Source organism: Poecilia formosa, unplaced genomic scaffold (genome assembly GCF_000485575.1).
Source record: "Poecilia formosa unplaced genomic scaffold, Poecilia_formosa-5.1.2 Scaffold178, whole genome shotgun sequence".
Taxonomy (NCBI): domain Eukaryota; kingdom Metazoa; phylum Chordata; class Actinopteri; order Cyprinodontiformes; family Poeciliidae; genus Poecilia; species Poecilia formosa.
Window position 1 is genome coordinate 859,539 of NW_006800117.1, and position 19,321 is coordinate 878,859.

Sequence of the window (19,321 nt, forward strand, 5' to 3'; positions counted from 1 at the left end):
GCAATTGGAGCAACTGAAATATGCAAATATGACAAAAAAGCAGAAGCAACGAATCCCTGAACGTTCTTACAGGCTGCAGGTTTCAGCGCTGTGTGTGAGCGCCGCGTCGTTTACCCCAACATTACTCCGTGTTTTTCCGCCTTTCCTCCTCTTAGCAAACCTTGGAAGCTGCTTTTGGCAGAGAAACTTATTAAAATAACATCTCTGCTTCTGTTTATGGTGCTCCAGCTCTAAGTCCGGTCTTCCGGCCCTCGGATTGAAGGACTCCTTTGAAAACGAGGTCTCAGATGGCTTTTGGGATTTTATCCTCCAAGTTTTCTGTGTGTCTTCAAATCCTCTCACACGCACAGTCATGGACTCAAACATGCACATACGTGCAAATATAGATGTCCCAACATGGTTCTCTCTCTCTCATTACTCAGCATAAGGCTTTCACGCTTGACCTGCTTTTTAACTTTCTGATCTGGATTAGCGGCAGATCGTTTAGGGAGGAGAGGAACGGGGAATGTGCGTCTGCTTCTGCTAAAGGGCTTACAGGTAGTGCACTGCTATCGTTCACAGTCCAACTGAAGACAAAGTTGACACAGCTGCCTTTTGGAATTACCTCTTCAGTTTCTGCAGAGAGGGATGGGAACAGACAGAGAGAAGCAGTGAGGGAGGGGAAAATCCTGTGCGGACAAGAGAGAAAAAGTGCTGGAAAAAAAGTCCCCACTTCGCTGATTCTGAGCTCTCTAAGCACTTAAGTTCCAGAGTTCTGGATTGGAGTTTGTGGAAGAGACTGCCAAGTTAGCATAGTGGCACCTCACTCAGGAGGAAAGAGCGAGTGGAGGATGTGAGGGGTGACAGCGTAGCAGGCGGGTGAGGCGCCTCGGTGATAAATCCATTTACACCCTCCCCTGTTTTATTTGCTCCCATGGACTCTGCTCGCGTCTCCCTATTCAGGCTTGTTTACCTGGCAAGCCGAGTGTGACTAAAGAAAATTCCCACAGCCTGAGGTGGGATTGGCGCCGAGGTGAGGAGGGAATGGGGCGGGGGGGAGACGGCTGGGGGCAGGAGGGGGACAGAGGGGGAGACGCAGTGCTGGGATGAAGTGAGGTACAAATAGGTATGTTTTATGCATCTGTACTTTAGTTAAGTAGATCTTGTTGTGAGTACTGTTGACTTTTAGAGACGCATAATCCACTTTTTTCACTTCCGATACCGATACCGATACCGGTACCTGAGGTTTTGTATCGACCGATACCGATTTGTTGACTATTTATAAAAAGTAATCTGAAACGCTGACGTCAGATTTATTTCCCATTTCCCAGGTTACTGGAATGCAGCACGAGTAGGTAGGAAAATATGTGGCAGCAGCTTTAGGAAGCTTTCAGCAGCAAATTCAGACATCACAGTTTTTCTCTGGTCACCTGTTATAATAATAATTATTATTATTATTATTATTATTAATTTATTATATTCACAGCAGTCAGGATGATCTTTCAGGTGGAATATGGACCAAAAGCCTCCTGCTGATAATTACTGATCTATAGACTTTTTGTGTAAAATTGAATTTTACCTTACAGTTTGCTGAATCTTTACATACATCCAGGCTTAATTATCCATTTTCTCACAGGCGCTGTGTTAATATTCCATTAAGAAAAGCCCTCATTAAACTGCTGCACAGCTCTGGTTGTTCCCTGCGACCACTTATCCCCTCCTATGTGTTTCCATTTGCCACTGATGCAGAATGGATGGTGTGGCTGTTTTCTCTCCCCAAAGACTTGAGCTATTTAAAGAGTAAGAATGTTTTTGATCAGTGTCTGCGCTGAGGGAATGTGGAAAACAAGTGCTAAGAAAAGAACCTAACGTTCGGCTTTTCTCCAGGCTTTTCTATCTTAATTAAAGATTCATGTAAAGTGATGTGGCAACTTATACAGATCAGTTACAGACAATCTGAAAAATGTCTTTCTGAGCTCTTAGTGAATTTTCAAACAGCCGTTAAGATGGGTAACTCCAACCCCGACAAATAGATCCGAGTTAAGAATGATTGATGCGTCTTGACGAAATCCACCCCATAATTTCACCTTTTCACCTTGGAAACGCTTCCTCCACAGGGCCCATATTACAGCCTAAGCCTGCCAACAAGAAGCAGGCTGTGTTTTAAGGAGAAGAACACATGTTTGAGAGGTCTGGTTCTCCTTATCTAGCAGCTTCAGCCTCAGCCAGAGATAGATGTCTGCCATGCCAGCTTGTTTATTTTCCTAACCGATTAGCTTAGATTAAAAGCAGACCATGTTGTCTCTCTCCTCGTGTTTGTAAATTTGTGTGTGTCTGCGTGTGAGTGCGTGGGTGTGTGTGTGCTTGAGGAGTCCACTAAGACTCCCTGTGTGGGTGTTCGTGTGAGAGTCTCCGTTATTTCATCTCCACTAGGCTGCACATGATAATTAAGCTATTGGGGAGGAGATGTTGGGTTACAGCTTTGAGTAATTCAGTGCCTTCCCTTCGACAACACTACCTGCCCCCTACCTGCCCCTTACCTGCCCCCTACCTGTCCTCACATCTTACCAGAGGTGGAGAAAGTACACAAACACTGAGTAAAAAATATGCAAATAAGCAGACTAATGTACCACACTAACATTTTTACTTGAGTAAAAGTGTTTTCTGAATTTATTCTAGGGCTGGTTATGCCTGATATCAGTCAATATAGATAATTATTGATTTTTTTTTTAGCTTAGCTAGCCGTGAGAGGTTGAGCAGCTAAAGCCTTTCCTCTGCCTACATCCCCCAGAATGCACTGCGGTTCTGAATTGGAGTTTTATCTATTGATGCCGATCACATAACTGTTGTGATATAAACTGTTATTGATTTATTGTCCAGTCCAATATATTCTCTGATGCAATGGTCTAAAATATTACAGTCTGCCTATTATGTTTATTTTATGCAATCCATTAATGTTTGACTTTTTTCTGAGAATTTTGACTTTTTTCTCAGAAGATTAAAGTCATAATTCTTTTCTTTTTGTTTCTTGCAGTGGCCCTGATCACACAGATGCAGCGAAACAGAAATATCTTGAGTTATAAAACATGTAATTTCCTAAAAATCCTCAATACAAGTTTCTTATCTGTTCATGTAATGTTCTAACTTTGATAGTTTCTGGTTTTCCTCCATTCAAAACTGGACCTAGTCAATAACAAGCCTAGTTTGTATGTGAGTATAGGATAAAATAGTAGCAGATACACACGCGCGCACACACACACACACACACACACACACACACACGCTGGGTGTGATCACAGGCTAATTTGCAGGGATCACTGCACTGACCCTGACCAGATAAGATGCCAGTCGACAAAACTTCCTTCATTTCCTTCTGTTGTTGTGGTTTGGGAGAAGAGGCACCACAGCCCAGCTTAAGAGCAGAAGGGCTAAAAGGTGAAAAGCACGCTCGGCTGAACTTCAGGCCTGATCAAAAAGAATGCGACCCAGGTTTGGAGACGCAGCGGAGCTTATCAGGCCAAATGTGAGGCTTTGCAGGAGAAGATCCCAGGAACCCTGTAGCTTCAGGTAAAACCTGCTTTCCCACAGAAGAAAGTAAAGTCAACTTTTTCTTTTTATCTCTTTGTCATTGTTACTTAACCTCAACTGAAGCAGCTCTTCCTGAAAGCGATAAATCAAATGATCTGACTGCCAGTGGCAGTTTACACTGTTCAGCGTTGCAATGTCAGGGACTTAAAATTTAATTATGTCTGCCTGTGTGTGTGTTTTTAATGAGCTGTGTAGCTGAGGTGGAATGTATGCATGTTTACATGTGAGTGTGTGCATGCCGCTCTGCAGTGTGTGTTGTGTCCCCACTAATGCATCATTCATGATTTTAATTGCTAGTAATTAACTTGGGCCCAATTAGGAAGAGAGATAATCAATAATTGTTGTTCAACACCCAGGTGCAGCATCGTCTGCGTGAGGAGAAGTATGTTTGAGGACTTTTGTGGACTGAAGATAACAGCCTGCGTACAGCAGAGCAAATCAGGAGTTAATGTACTCTTTAGCTTTACTTCCTGCTTCCATGCGCAGTTTATGAACTAAAAATCACCTTCCTTTGCTCATGAAACCAGAATGACTGCATAATCATCTCCTAAAGTATCGTAGCTTTAGTCACTACTGAACTGTGTTAAAACTGTAATTTAGTCTAACAGTTCAGTGATTGTTGTGGTTTAAGTCAAATACATTTATCCTAAAAGAAAATCATTTCTTTATCCTGTGACAAAAAAATAATGTTTGTGAAAACATTTATTTGCTCCTCATCATTCACCCATTCACACTCACACACACACACAGAGATTTGTACACCAACATGCAGATCGATACACAAATCAGGGTTAAATGTTAGAGGCACAACGACACGTGGCAGGAGGAAACCAGGATTAAACCTTCAACCAAAAAAATATATTCTGTGTAATTTTTGTAAGGTTTGGGTTTAGATCCATCTGACGTAAAACTAACAGCACTTCATTAATCAAACATGATGCACAACAGTCAAACACGGTGGTGGAAGTGTGATGGTCTGGGCCGCTTTGCTTTTTCAGGATCTGGATGATTTGTCCTAAATAAAGGAAGCATCATTTTTTTTCTTTAGGGGAAATGAGAATTATCAGTTCAGTCGTACTTCAGTTACGCAGCAAGTCATTCATGGAAAAACTAAGTTTTGCAACGGCCTAGTTAAAGTTATTCTGTGGAATTACATTTAGTTAATTAATAATGCTGCAAAAACAACAAAATCTTACATGTAAGGTAATTTTTCAACATTTTCAGGACATTTTCTCATTTTTCCTTCTGTATAAATCACAATGAATCACATCCAGTCCAGTAAAAATCAATCGGTCAAACTAAGCCAAGTCAGCCGGTAAATATGGCAAAAAAAGAGGAAAGGAAAACAACCGGAGAAGAATGAAAAGGGAATAAAGAGGAAGGAGTTACAGGAAGGTAAGAGGAGAATATGCTGACTCTTAGCTTCACTCAGGATGCACAAGGGAAGTTTAAATAAAAGAAAATCATTGGATGTCTTCCCCTGTGTTAGGTCCAGTAACCACAGCGAGCTCCAGAGCTTCACTTAGCTGTGATCAATATTGACGTCGTCATTAAGCAGCTCTCCTGTAATGAGGGAGGAGACGTCCTGGGAGACGCTGGACCTGTGAAAACCTCCATGTTCCTCCGTCCTCCCTCCACCCAGAACCACAGTGAAACGGACCCTTTTCAATTCAAATCAGCTCAAAGCATGGAGTTACAGCTTTGACTTGATGATGCGCCTCATTTAGTTTTTTGGTTGGCTGTAAACAAAAGGTGAATGCAGGAAAGGAAAGTTGTCAGAAACACAACATCTTTTCAGCAGAGACTATGAGAATGTGTGTTTGGGAGAAATCAAACACCAACACTGTCCAGATTTTAGTGCAAATTTATTTTTAAGGAACTTACAAGTAACTGTACAGTAAAGTATAGGAGCTTGTTTTAAGCCAATAATTCTTTAATATTATAAAACATTTTAGTTCCATTGGTAGATTGTTTCACTGATACTTTTTTCCCAAGTTTTAATTAAAATAATCTGTCAGAGTAACAAGCATTTTCTTATCAGTATTAAATCTAATTAATATTAAAACATGCTAAAAAGTTACTTGTTGGTTAGTTTTATACTAAGATATGTACACCAGAAACTAGACCAAAATACTTGGAAGGTTTTTGTGTCTTTGCAGTGCAGAGGTCAGCGGGGTGAGCAGCTCTCCCCTCCCTGGCCTCTCTAATAGCCATGCAAACACACATTTAGCAGCCACACAAAAATCCAGGGGCACGAAGCCGTTCATCACTGGATCCTAAAAGCAAACGCTTCATGCTGCTGCAGCCCAGCAGCAGAAAGCTGCAGCTGAAAAGACACAATGAGACGGACGCAGTGAAAGGAGCGGCTCAAAGGGCTGACAGACCTATTTGGAGCTGGAGCAACAGATAAATTGGGAGCGCGTCGCAGAACGGGATGAAGCGTAGAACGAAGCTGCGGTGTGGGCTTTGGAGAAGGCCGTCCTATATCACTGAACCTCTGAGTAAACACTGCTGCTGCTGGGCTGCAGCGGCTGCAGCCGTGGCCCTTCTGGCCCCACGGCCGCCGCCACTGAGGTCTGAGTTTACTCTGAGACGTGACGGCCTGATGACAGGCAGCGGAGGAACGGCAACCTGTTCAGCCTAAGGGGTTTACAAGTAATTTCCGCCTGAAAAATATATCAAATAAATCAAGAATAGCTCCACACTTATCAGATCAAACTGCAGCTACTCCTTTGGTACTTCATATCACAGAATGGTTTTCTAGTGTCGGTGCTCTTACAGCTACTTCCCTTAGTAGGGATGCACCGATTGAAGTTGTTCAACCAATCCCCGATTACTGATCTTTAAAAAGCCTGACCTGCTGATTCAGATTTCAGTCAATATGATTTTCTTGTCAGTCAAATCTTGGAGTGGACGAGTAGATTTTTGCTGATGGAGATAAAATGAGTGGATAAGATCGGCTTCCTGTAAGTATCAGCCGATTGTGACCTCTCGAAATTAAAGAAATCAGCGCTGATAAATCTGTGCACTCCTAGTTATTAGTGATAAATCATGATAAAGATTACATTTTTTGACCCTTGGCAAGTTTTTTTTTTTTTTTTCAAATAAACATGGCAAAACACTCAAAATACAAAAATAGCATATAGAGTATTAAATCTACGGCTTGACTTCAAACTCAGCAAATCAGGACCGAATCAGGTGAGATTGTTCCATGAAAGTTTTAGTCAAAAATAGTTCAAACTGTGCAAAATGTGTTTGGATCTCATAAAAGGGAATCTGGTCAAATAAAAGGGTTGATTTTATTTTTGGACTCTTTCTGCATATGAAATAACTTCTGGTCATAATATTTAGCCTCTTACTGTCATGATCAGCATAAAACCATAAAATGGGAAGAAAATAAAGTACTGAACTGCTGACTGAGCAGACAGTTCACTCTGTGACTTTTAAATGTTGTTTATTAGCATGTTTTATATTAATGAAGTGCGAAATGGATGTTTTACAAGTTAAATATAGTTAAAGGACTTTTCAGTGATGTGCTTTATGAAGTTACTTTAGATTTCAATATAAAAGCAAAAGAATATCTTTGTACAATATGTTTATATGACATAACTTAGAATTTGCTTAAGTCTGTGTCTGAGATATGTCATAATATTCTCACAAGGGAAGAGCTAAATAAGCTCTTTAATCAATGATTTAATCAGAAACTGGGGCAAAAAGCCAGGGGCGTTTGAAGTGACGAGCATTGATCATGTTTTTAAAAAAGGAAAAGTTCGGTTGGGAACCTCGGCTTCTGGATTTAAAGTCTGGGAAACTGAACATTCAACCTCCAAAAACTCAACATCAGTCATGTGTATTTACCCTCACTGAGAGGACGTCTGAAACCCGGAACCCCACTGAACTCCTGCCTGATTATAAACACACTGCAGCTCCAGCTGGGGACACGCTGCATGGAGTTTATTTTCATATTTTATCTGATTTTACCGCTGAAGTCTGGGTCCGTTTGCAGGAGCTGCATTCAGTCAGCAGTCAGGTCAAAAAGTTTGCATCTCTGCAGCTCCTTGTTAGCATTATGAACGGTAAGGTGTTTCTCCACCATTAGCACATTTAGCAGCTCGTACACAAGTATAATTGTCAGCGCTAAGACCCTCCCCTTTGCTCTGATAGGTTGCTTTTGACAGGAGTGATGCATTTCTTTGCAGACAAGCAACATTAGCCCTCAGAGGAAGTGGAAAAGTTTTTACAGATTATCAGTCTCACACCAAACCGTCGTAACATGGTGACAGTTTTAACAAATATGTTAAAGAATCATTATTTTATAGAAAGCTCCATGCTGCAGCTTTAAGTCTGTGGTTTTAATTTGTCTCAGTGTGGAAAAGTTCCTGTTCCTGCAGATCCAGTGTTTGATCAGAGTAACGTTTGAACGCTCACCAGCTGCTCTAACTGTTCATCTGTTTGCCCCAGTGAGGCAGTTTATCCCCCATCACTTTATCAAACCATCACAGTCACTATCATTTCCCAACAATCCACCATTTATGCACTGTGGTGGTGAAAGAAGAGGAGCTGATTTCAAAAAGTGACAACTGCACAACAAGTCTCTGGGATCAAATGCTGTGTTTACTGGCTGCCTGTGTTGCCTCTGGGTGAGAAGAAAAACAACCCCCCTCCTTATTAACACAGCGTCTGCGTGGCAGACAGTTACTCAGCCAATCCTGACAGATGTGACACTTCCTCGCATTTGATGTTTCTCGGGTTCGAGGACATGGTGAGTTTTTCAAGTAAACATCGTATGGGATAGCAGACGTAGGAGTAGCCTGTGTGTCTTCCTCAGATTGTTCTTCCTGCTTTGTCTGAAATATTGCCAGAAGATTACAGGCTGGCAAAAAATGACAGCAGCTTGATTTCATACAAATGCAGGGAATACATAATGCATAGGATTGTCTGAATGAACCCTTTCACATGCTAATGCCAACCTTTCTGCAGAAGTCTCAGAGGTGTGTGCCAGAGAGCGCAGAGTAGCAGAGAAGAGGTGAAAATTAAAAATAAGGAATAAGCAATGAATAAAATGCTCATGTATGGGTGACTAACATCATTCATTCATATTCAACTATTACTGTAGAAAAATCCTCCTTAAGTTCAGTGTGTTGGACGAATATTCATGGCTCTTTGAATATTTCACATTTTACGTAAAAAAGTGTATTTTATTGGGATTTTATGGGACAGATCAACTCAAATTAATTCATAACTAACATGGTTTTGTTTTCCAAATGAAAATCTGAAAAGTTATTTTCAGTTTCTTTTAGACAAACACAGCAGGAAGGAAGTTGAGCAGAGTTACATCCTGAGACAATAAAATCATATTTAGTTTTCTACATTTAACTCATTTTTCACTTGTTTTTTTGTGCAACATTTTCCTGTAAAGTTATTTTTCTTTGCTCTTTTCTTGCAGGGTTTTCTTAATCTGTCCTTATTAATTGTTTTTCCCGTATATTCAATTAACTCGACTTATGGCAGTAATAACTGTAATCTTGGCATTAGTGATTATAGAGCAGAAGTTTGGCATTTAGTACTATTTATATTGTTGTAATTTTATGACCTTTACAGTAATGGCATATATGGTATGTGGAGACTTCCAACATATGTTTTATAATATTAGACAGTTTTATTAACTCACCTGCTCAGGCGCTACAGATGGAAACCAGCTAAATCTGGTGCAAAGAGATTTTTGTTCATGTTTTTCACACGTTGTCCCTGTTTTAAACAAACTAAAAATAGGAAAAATAAAAATAAATTTCACCTTTGTGGCATTTCCAGTTTTTAGTTGCTCTTTGTCAGATCCTTGTGACGGACCCTCTGCCAGTTGTGATGTCCACTCTGAGTTTTCTCCTCCAGGTTTGTTACTTTTTATTATTAACCTTAAAATGAGACTGCAGCCATTTTACCTGCATTTAAGTCAAACTTAAAACAAAAACGTGGCAAAATCATGGAGGTCTATCTGGACCGAAAAGCCATACAAGAAGAATATTTATCAGAGGAGGGAATTTTAATTTGTATGTTTAGTTAAAGGTTTCATGTCAGAGAAAATCTTGTCCTAAAAATGTTTTAAAAAGTGTGACCACAGGAAGTGCCTGTACAAAAAACCTTAGGGGCAAAATGGCCGCACTTTGGACCCTCCTGGTTTAGTTAAAATCATATTTATGTGTTAAACAGGCCTAGTCAAAGGCCAAACTTTAACCCAACATAAAATTCTGTTGCAAAACTTGACAACTGATGTCGACACACACTCCATCAAATCTGAGTTAGGTGGAGCTTTTCTGCAAAGAAAACTGAGAAACAATTTCAGCCTTAAGTACAGATTATATCTGTGAAAATGTTTGTGAAACATATTTTATTTACGTTACTTACGATCATATATATAATTTAAAATCCTGCTCAGTGAAGATTGAACAGGATGTTTTGGGACCCTTTCATGATGCACTGCTGCCAACCTTATAGATACTAAAATACACACGAGGTGCCGACTTTAAGGCGGTTCCCTCTGGGTGGCAGGCAGCCCCTCCATGATCACAGGAACTTTCCAGAAGAATCACAAGTTATTTATGGCCATTCAATGCAAAATCCAGACAGAAGAAATGTATGGCAGAGTCATCAGGATCCGTGATTAACATGTCTGAAAGTATAATCAGTGTTAAAGGAAGTGCCTGGCCAGCATCTCGGCCCCGCACTAAATCCTGGACCAGTTAATTGTATGGTGGAACCGTAAAGGCCTACAGGCACTAAACGCTTCAGAGAGATGAATGAAATGCTCATTTTGCGTTTTACACAGAGTTCCCACACATAATTATGGCTCCCTGTTTTGTGCATCCAAAGCACTGTGAGCTAATGAGTTCAGACACTAATACTGACTTTAACAGTAAATACCTACAACACCCAGAATATCAAAGAAAGCTGCACAAATACAGGTTAGCCTGAGCTCGACACTTAAAGAGGTTAACCAGCGTATTCCCAAGGCGACTAAAGCCTGTATGATTATACAGATGTAGACGCTGCTGATGGCAGTGGCTCATCTGTTAAAAGCCTGCATGAATACAGACATGTTAAGATCTGCTTGATGGTAGGAGATAGTGCTCATCTGTTAAATTGTGGGTTTTTGTTTTCATTCTCCGGCTTCTTCAGGGCTTGAGCTGAATTATTGTTTCCACTCTCGACAGAACGATTCAAGTAACACAAAGCAGGCTTCCTCAGTCCGGCTCTGTGTTTATCACATCTTCCAGCGCGCGCCGAGGAAAAGCTGCGGATCTCAAACCGGCCCGTCGTTTTGTAGATTTCTTGCACTTTAACTTGCAGCCCAGTGACATGGAAAACAAATGTTTTGCCAGAAGTGCTTCTCCGAGACGACTGACACCACTATGGAGCTCAAGTTTCTCCAGAGTTGCTGTGCATTTGTTGTTCCTCAGACTGTTGACTCTCCAACCCTGTGCTATGCCTAAATAAACAGTGGCTAAGCTAAAGTTGGCTCTGTCATCTGTCTTGTCACTGATTCCCAAGCTTATCTGATGCTAACCACACAGGCTGGCCTGTGTAAGGAATCCCCACCATTTACACACATTCCTTCTTGTTAAATGGCTCCACAAAAACCCAGACATGTTCATTTCCTCAAATCATTTTGGAACATTTTTGGTGCAAACCACATCTGAGGAAAGTTGGTGTTATTTTTATTAACTGATAGAACCAAAATTTCAGTAAGGAAACTGAGACATGTCTTTCTTCTCTGTCATTTATTATGCTTCACTTTACTGTCAGGCTTTGGCCATCAATTTATTTGGACTGTGAATTATTTAAGATAAACTTTTAAAGATTCATAGAGTGGTTGAAAGATGCATGCTCAAAGAAAAAAACACCTGATCCATTTTATCTTTAACCTTTTTGCTGGGTTTCACCTTTTGAGACATCTGTTAGATGTGTCAGCTGAACACTGGGTCAAAGTCGTGACCTCGTTTATTTGGTTAGCGACCGCAGCTGCCTGCAAACAGCTAAAGTCCAGAAATACTTAAAACCCTCTGAAAAAGCTCAGAACTGCCTATTTTAATAGTTCAAACACCAAATATACATTAATTTACCTCAATATATTCTAATATAATTCAATATATACTAATACACACAGTGGAAACCGTTTTGTCACCACCGTGAACTTTAACATCCACTCTGGTTTTGGGCCGACAGCCAATCAGTGCCAAGGAGAAATTTATAGATGTACAGAGAAAGAGAAAAATATTTATCAGATTTTTAACTTCCTGATTTCCTTGAATTGAAAATTTGAAATTATATAGGAAGTGACTAATGGATTAGCTATACAGTAAATTTGTTTACAGAAATTTTGTCTGTAAACAATAATTTAAAGACAATAATTATTCTCAGTCCTATTTTTGATTTGTCTTTATTCCACCACTGTGACGCCCCCTATGGGCCACACCATGCTATTTGTTTACAGGGACGTAAATGATCAATAAGGAATCAAATTTAAGTCTTAAAACAGGAAGCAGTGACAGAAAATGTATTTATCTGTTCAACAACTCAAAAAGAGTAAAACATAATAACCTGAAATATTAAAAGTTCCTCACAAAATATAAATCTCAGCTGCTCCAGAGTGAACTTGTTTGTTAAAATAATGGTTTTTTGCTAAAAGTTCACAAACAGCTGCTACCCAGGATTGTGTTTGAATGTTGAAGGTTTTATTTTGTCTGATCATTTTAATGCAAAATTGAACTAAATCTAAAAATCTTCTATTTTGTCATATGACTTTTTACAGTAAATTTCTCATTTCTGTTGTTAAACACACCAGGCTCAAGCCGGTCCATGTTTTAACTCCGGCTGGGTTAGCAAAATAAACCATGTTGAGCTTTTTTCAACCCAGTAGTGTTTAGAATGTGCTGGTAAATGGACTGAAAACAAATATTTCTCTTAGAAGTTCCCAAACAGCTTCAGAAAATCATTCATTTTGGTGGGAAAAGCAGAAAAAGGGGCAAAACCACTGCAGGCTAGAGATGGAGGGCAACATGTCTGATCTCAGAGGAATCCACCGCTGGCCACAACCAGAGGTTTTAGCACACATTTCAGTGACCTATTAAGAGCATTATGGGCCCCCGGCCCCCACGGCCCTCGGCTCTGGTAAGAACCTCGGCCTGTCCTCTTAAAAGTGGAATTGATTGGAAGAATTGATCCTCTCTGGGTTGGCAGAGAGCAGCTTGATAATTACCTCACATAAATCTTTGCAGTCGCATATAAAATATGTGTATCTTCTGCCTGTTCATCTGGAGCTTCTGGGCGTTCACAAGGATTCGTTTTTAAATGTTAAGACGCTCATTTCTGTGGTGCCTGAGTCAGAGGGAAGCATTTTGCATCCATTCTTTAAAAGCAGTAAGCCCTGAAGGACTTCATGAAGAGTTGGTGTTGAACTATTTTCTTGACTTTTGTGATTTTATGTATTCATATGTGCTTAAATTTTATATGTTGTATATTAATGTTGTTTGTCACTGATTATGCTCGTTTATCACAGATGTCTCCTTTTTGGTGGCTGATTGCCCAACTTGTGTGTGTAGACACACACTAGTTAGATGTCTGTAACAAGCTGAAGATGCCATGAAGTCATCAAACTTTTCCCTTAAAGCTTCAATATGAACGTTTTCTAAAACAAAATATGTTTTTTATTTGTTCACACTGTCGCCATGTTGTAACAATTTAATATGAGGCAGATAATCTGTGAAAAGCCTGAGCTTCTCCACCTCCTCATTCTGCTCCCAACCAAGATAAACCAATCAGAGCCAGAAGGCGGGTCTTAGTGCTGCCAATCAGCCTTGTGAATGTGTTGCTAAATGGGAGAAATGACTCACTGTTACATTAAAACCGCTTAGACATCTAGCTAGCCTTAGCATTCATGACAGGCTTTGTTAACGGGGAGAAACAGGGAACCCAATAGGGGATGAGTGGCATGCAAATAGGCATGATTGATAGTGCTAAGACCCGCCTCCTGGCTCTGATTGGTTGGTTCTAGGAGAAGACAGAGGATCTCAGTTTTTTCAGATTATCTGCCTCATAGCATAACATGTAAAAACATTTTTTAATAAGATCTTCATACTGCAGCTTTTATTAAACATATTATATTTATGAATATCTAATTATTCCATTTCTTGTAGTTCTTGTAAAATGTAAAAAAATGAAAGATGTTTACATGTAGCACCCAACATAGAGGCTTTAAATTTGGCTGCCATACATATGAAAACAAAACAAAAAATAATAATCCTGTCTGGGAATGCGACCAAATAAACCCCCAAACATACATTTAGATGCATTATTATCTTTTTGTTGATAAATCCATTAAGTCATCCCAGGGCATGTGCAGCGACAGGCTTACAGAGACATGCTGTAAAAACCAGCTACCTATCAAGCTGACATCACATTCATCTCTGATTGAATATCACTCAGATGACCCCTTTCTCAGAGCGCAGGGCCGCCGCACAGCCCTAAAAAGCAGCTGCAGCAGTGGGAGTGTGTGGGATTAGGGCCTTAGCTTTGCTCAGATGGAGCATTTCCATGACAGAGAGCTGCGGCGCGGCTTTAAGCCCGCCCTGTTTATGCTTTTTGGAGGATAGGCCGGATTCCCTCCTGTGACAGATGGCCTTTCAGCCACAAAGTGCAGTGTTTAGACTCAGCTTGCTTTGGGGCAAGAAAGCAAATCTCCGATGACACAGCATTCAGCAAACAACTCCCAATTGCAGAGGTGGAGGCCGCAGGGAACTGGGTGACCCACTGAGCATGTAACCAAATAACCAGAGAAGCTCCTCAGCTTCTGCTAAATCTGGCAGCAAAGGGGAGGCAAAACAAGGGACACCAGAGATAATGACGGGGCTTAGAAACCAAAGAAGTGGTTGGCTGGAGGATACATGACATGGCTCAGTTTAGATTCAGCACAGTCCAATCTGGAGCTTGTGCTTACTGCAGACTGAATGCCCCCGACTAAATCAATACGCCCTGAAAAAAAGGGCAGATTTGGCTCAGCTTTTAATTAAGAGGATTGTTAAATTTGGTCAGTTGAAGTGTAAAGAGATTTCTTTATAGGCAGGCAGGGCAAAGCGGCAGATTTTGCATCACAGGGTAAACAGTGAGTGAAAAGGACCAGCTGCTGGAGAGAATTAGCCAAGTCTCATCTGATCCAACACAAACCCTGTGCTGCTTACTCTTAGAGAAAAATCATGCCTGACCCAGTCTGACCCCTGCATACAAAGCCAGAGAGGCCCTGGAGGCAGCGAATTAATTGCAACCCACCAGGCCTAACACACCATATCTTAGCAGCAATGAGGTGTTGGGTCAGATGTGTTTCAGGAAAGACAGGAGGGAAATCTGAAAGTATCCTATCATAAAACAAACACTGGTGAAGCCATTTTCAGCTGAGTTAAAATCATCATTTTAGGAGCTTTTAGCTCCCAGAAGTCTGAGGAAATTAGATCCATAACCCGATTCTGACTTACTTTAACGAAAAGAGGAAAATAAATGGCATTCAGAGTCTCTGGACCACCTGGAAACATCAGCTTTCAGCACCAGAAGCTACACAGCAGGAAGGAGAGAGGACCTTACCCAGTACAGGTGTGTCGTTCTGTCCCTCAGATTAACTGATGAGGAATTACTGACACAAACTGCTGCTGAACTGGCTGAGAGGCCAATGAGAAGCAAGACGGCCGCCAGTTCTGGTCCAGTTACTGGGTTACTGAGTGGACCCTCACTTTAAAGACAAAAAAAGTCAATAAATGATAAAAACAGATTTTCCAAGAGAGTCTTGGCCAAGAAGCAGCAACAAATGCAGCACAAAAAAATCACAAACAGAAGGAAATGCATAGAAAATCATTTAAAATACGTTTTTTCTGACAACGTCCTGAATCAAGTATCATTACGCTCCTAAAAAACTGGAATCTGTCAAACATTGTAATCAAGAAGATAAAGATAATGTAAAACCTGACGCAGACATTTATTGCAACCTCTCCAGTTTATGTTGAGTCGATCTAAAGTCCGCAAACAACAAGGTCAAATACAAAATGCTTCTGTCCGCCACATTAAGAATCTTTTTGTTCACCAGACAGACTCTGGAGAAGCAACGATTGGGACATACATTCAGGCGCTGACACTCTCTGACATGCAGGTGAGAGTGCATGGTTAGCTGAATAGCTTAAGGAAAACAAGCAACTCTAAGCACCGGAGGAAAACTGCCCAGAGCTGTCCTCTTCTCTCCATCAGCCAGGCTGGAAAAACCTCATCCCCTCACATTTCCTCCTGTTGAAATTCATTTAGAGTGTGGCCGTTATTTACTATGTTTACCCTGCCTGCTCGCTTTTCAAGCCCACACTGTTGGAGCAACTTAAATTGGCCTCTCGCACCATATAGATTTCCCATCACGGGCCAGCATCTAAAGAAGACACAAGGAGGAGAGGAGGGAAGTGGAGCAGCGGCTCATTCCCCGGTCGGATCGCTCACCCCATTGTCCTCCTCAAATAAAATACATACTCAGATTAATAGGCCCAATAACGCTGGCCGATGGCTCATTGTAGAGGAGAGGAGAAGCTCATCATTCCAGTCGCTCAGCTGCCAGCTCTTGCTTTCTAACAGGGAGAATTATTCCAAGTCAAATTATTTGTAAACCAACAAATTAAGCCGACATCACTGGAGCTGAAAACCCAAACTGGGTGGATTAGAGGCCAGGCAGATTTAAAGCTGCCAGGCAGACGTTTCAGGAAAATCAATCAAACCCACTTCAGATATAGTAAGCAACCTATAAACAATGTGGTTTATTTTGCTATTTTATTGCAAATCTGTATTTTATCGAGACAAACTCTTCCCACTCAGGAAACATCTTCCAAGAGTGCTTTCCTTCTCTGACATCACATGAGGCATAAGATCGTTGTTCTTTTAAATACATTTATATATTCTTCCTGTTGTTTCCACTTTGACAATAATTTCACTATTTGGTTTCTTTGCTATCCCAACAGTGTTTTCTGCACAACACGTCCACAGAAATGTCCTGGAGGCAGGCTCCACCTGCCCCTCCTGTTTGCCCCTCCATGCATGGGGCAACAGTGCAACAACAGTGATGGAGAAATTCTGTTTAGCGAACGTAGTCAGGGTTCAGAGAGCAACTAGTCCTATCAGGGAAGTCCATGTGCCTCTTGTGATGTCATCAACCCCAACTCACAGGAGAAGCAGCTGTTTATTTCTTCAGAGTTGTTGCATCTTTAAAAACTTGCAGTGGGAATCAGTAATTGGTTACCCAGCTGTGTTTTTATTGTTTCTGTGAATTTGGGACAGAAAAAAGAAAAAGCCGTGATATCTTTAACAAAGTTGATGGAGGCGTCTTCCTGAACGAGGCCGGTAATCTGATGGTCTCCCATCGGAAACAGAAATGTCATGTTCAGGGACATCTGACGTCAGCGGATCAATGACTCCTGACAAGGAATTTTAAAACATGCTATCTGTCTGACTGCTGCTGGCAGTAAACTGAAGATTAACCTTTAGATCCCTGCTGGTCCTGAGAAGCCCCCTGAAGGGCGGCTTTGCTGTTTGCTAATCAAAAAAAGTTGCTTTTTCAATACCATAAGAAGAGGGAAGGGCTTAGTGGCTCTGCAGTCGGGCCTTGAAGTTATTGACTTCTTTCCCCTTCCAATATGAGCATCATAAATGTAAAAGATGAACACGCTACAGCCAAGTATTATATATCACTTGCACAGTTCCAGATATGCGTACAAGACACAGCTGGTTTATTAAAAATAAACACCATATATTATCTCTGTGCTGCAGCACAAATGTAATAATTCCTGTTGCTGTGAATAGAAATAGAGAAACGTAATCACATGACAAGAGAGCAACCAGGGTGTTGTTGGGCTAGCCGGCTCGGCTCGCTGCATAGCTGGCTCCTTTGTGTGCCACACAGACACAAGAGCTGCTTTTCTTCTCCACAAGCATGATCCTCTTTCACCCTGATACCTTTCAGCCAGGAGCCAAGGTTTTCAATAGCGGTGACCTCTGTGGCCCCTGTGGCCTCCAAGCCTCCAGCTGTTCGTCCTTCCAGTCCGCAGCATTGTCCACAACCTCTGGTTTGCAGAGGCAGGGCGACCAGCGCCCCTCTGGGCGGAAGAATTGACCCCCAGGGGGCAAAGCTGCAGCACGGCAGGCATAGAGCCAGAGTTCCCACATGAGCGCTGGAGCATGACAAGAAGGTGGGAGAAAGAAGGGCCGGCCAGAGGAACTGGTTGTGTGAGGCGTTAGAGGAGGGAAGGAAATATAAATGAGGATAAAGATGCACAGAGTCACGTTTTCACTTCCAATACGATACAGATTTCTGTAACGGCTGAGATCGATCCGATACAGAAAAACAGCTGGATTGTCTTTAAATGTTTATTTTTTTAAAACCCAAACATAAATGTTCTGATTACAAATACAGCACACTTTAATACACAAATAGCTTCACAAGATCAAATATAAAAAAACAACTTTAAAATGTTCAATCAGTGCAATTAGGAGTAAAACAGCCGATGTGCAGAATTAAAACAGTTTAAACTAATGCACAAAGTTATGGTTTTTATCAATATAAGAATGAGGACAAGATTTAAATATTAAATAGAAATACTGTGTACAGTTATTTAATTTGCAGTTTGATTCTTTAATTGTTATCGTTTTAACTGACATTTTGTTTAAGTAAAGGAAAAAGCTAAAAGGTGAAGGAGTGAGATTTTATTAGTGATTATTTCTATTTTCCTTTTCAGAAAAGGAACTGATGAAAAACAGGTAGAAGAGATATCTCAAAGATTTATTCATTCATGTTATTGATTTATCCAATTGTGCTTTGTTGTCTTTCCATCTGACTATTTTGTTCTTGTGAAGCTCTGAAAAAAACCTAAACTAAACTTAAAATAAATAACAGAAATACTCTGACAATGTTGGTCAAACATGTAAACAAATCTTCTTCCAAATGGTTCAGAGCACCAAGCATAGAACTAGGCTGAATAGATCTGCTCTTATGGATCAGGCACATTGCCACCAATAACTAATCTAGAATATTTTTCAATATTGGGACCGATACAGATATTAATATATCGGCTTGGTGCATCTGCAGATGAAGAGTCGGTGAAGAGAGATAAATGAGGGTGAAATGAAGAGGTGCAGGTGTACAGCCAGATGATGAGAGCGTTGTCACGGCGATAAGATGGTGTTGCACTGAACCAGAAGAGCTTCGCCTTCTGCATGGCTGGCGCCGATGACAGGACAGGATTCCCTCAGCTCCGCCGCTAACTGGATGAAACCTCCAACGGCTCCGTTCCTCCAGCCTGAGTCCGTCCTGCTATCAGTCATTTTCTCACTTTTCCTCCCACTATGCTGTTTTTTTTCTTTCTGTTGCTTTAATAAGACGACAGCGTACACTGTAAAAACACAAAATCCTCTGGTTTAGTTTCTGCAGCAAATATGAGACAGAACTTACCTTCAAGTAACTTTTCAGTAAGATATACGAGTTTGTTTTAGGCCAATAATTCCTTAATATTGGTAAAAAGTTCTAGTTCTATTGGCAGATTATTTCACTTATAACATGGGGAAATGTCTTGTAATGGAACTAAAACTTTTTTTTTATCAATATTAAGGAATTATTAACCTAAAACAAACTTCTACATTTTGCTGAGATGTTCCTTTGCAGTTTTGTCTCATTTCAAGTGTTCTGAATTAT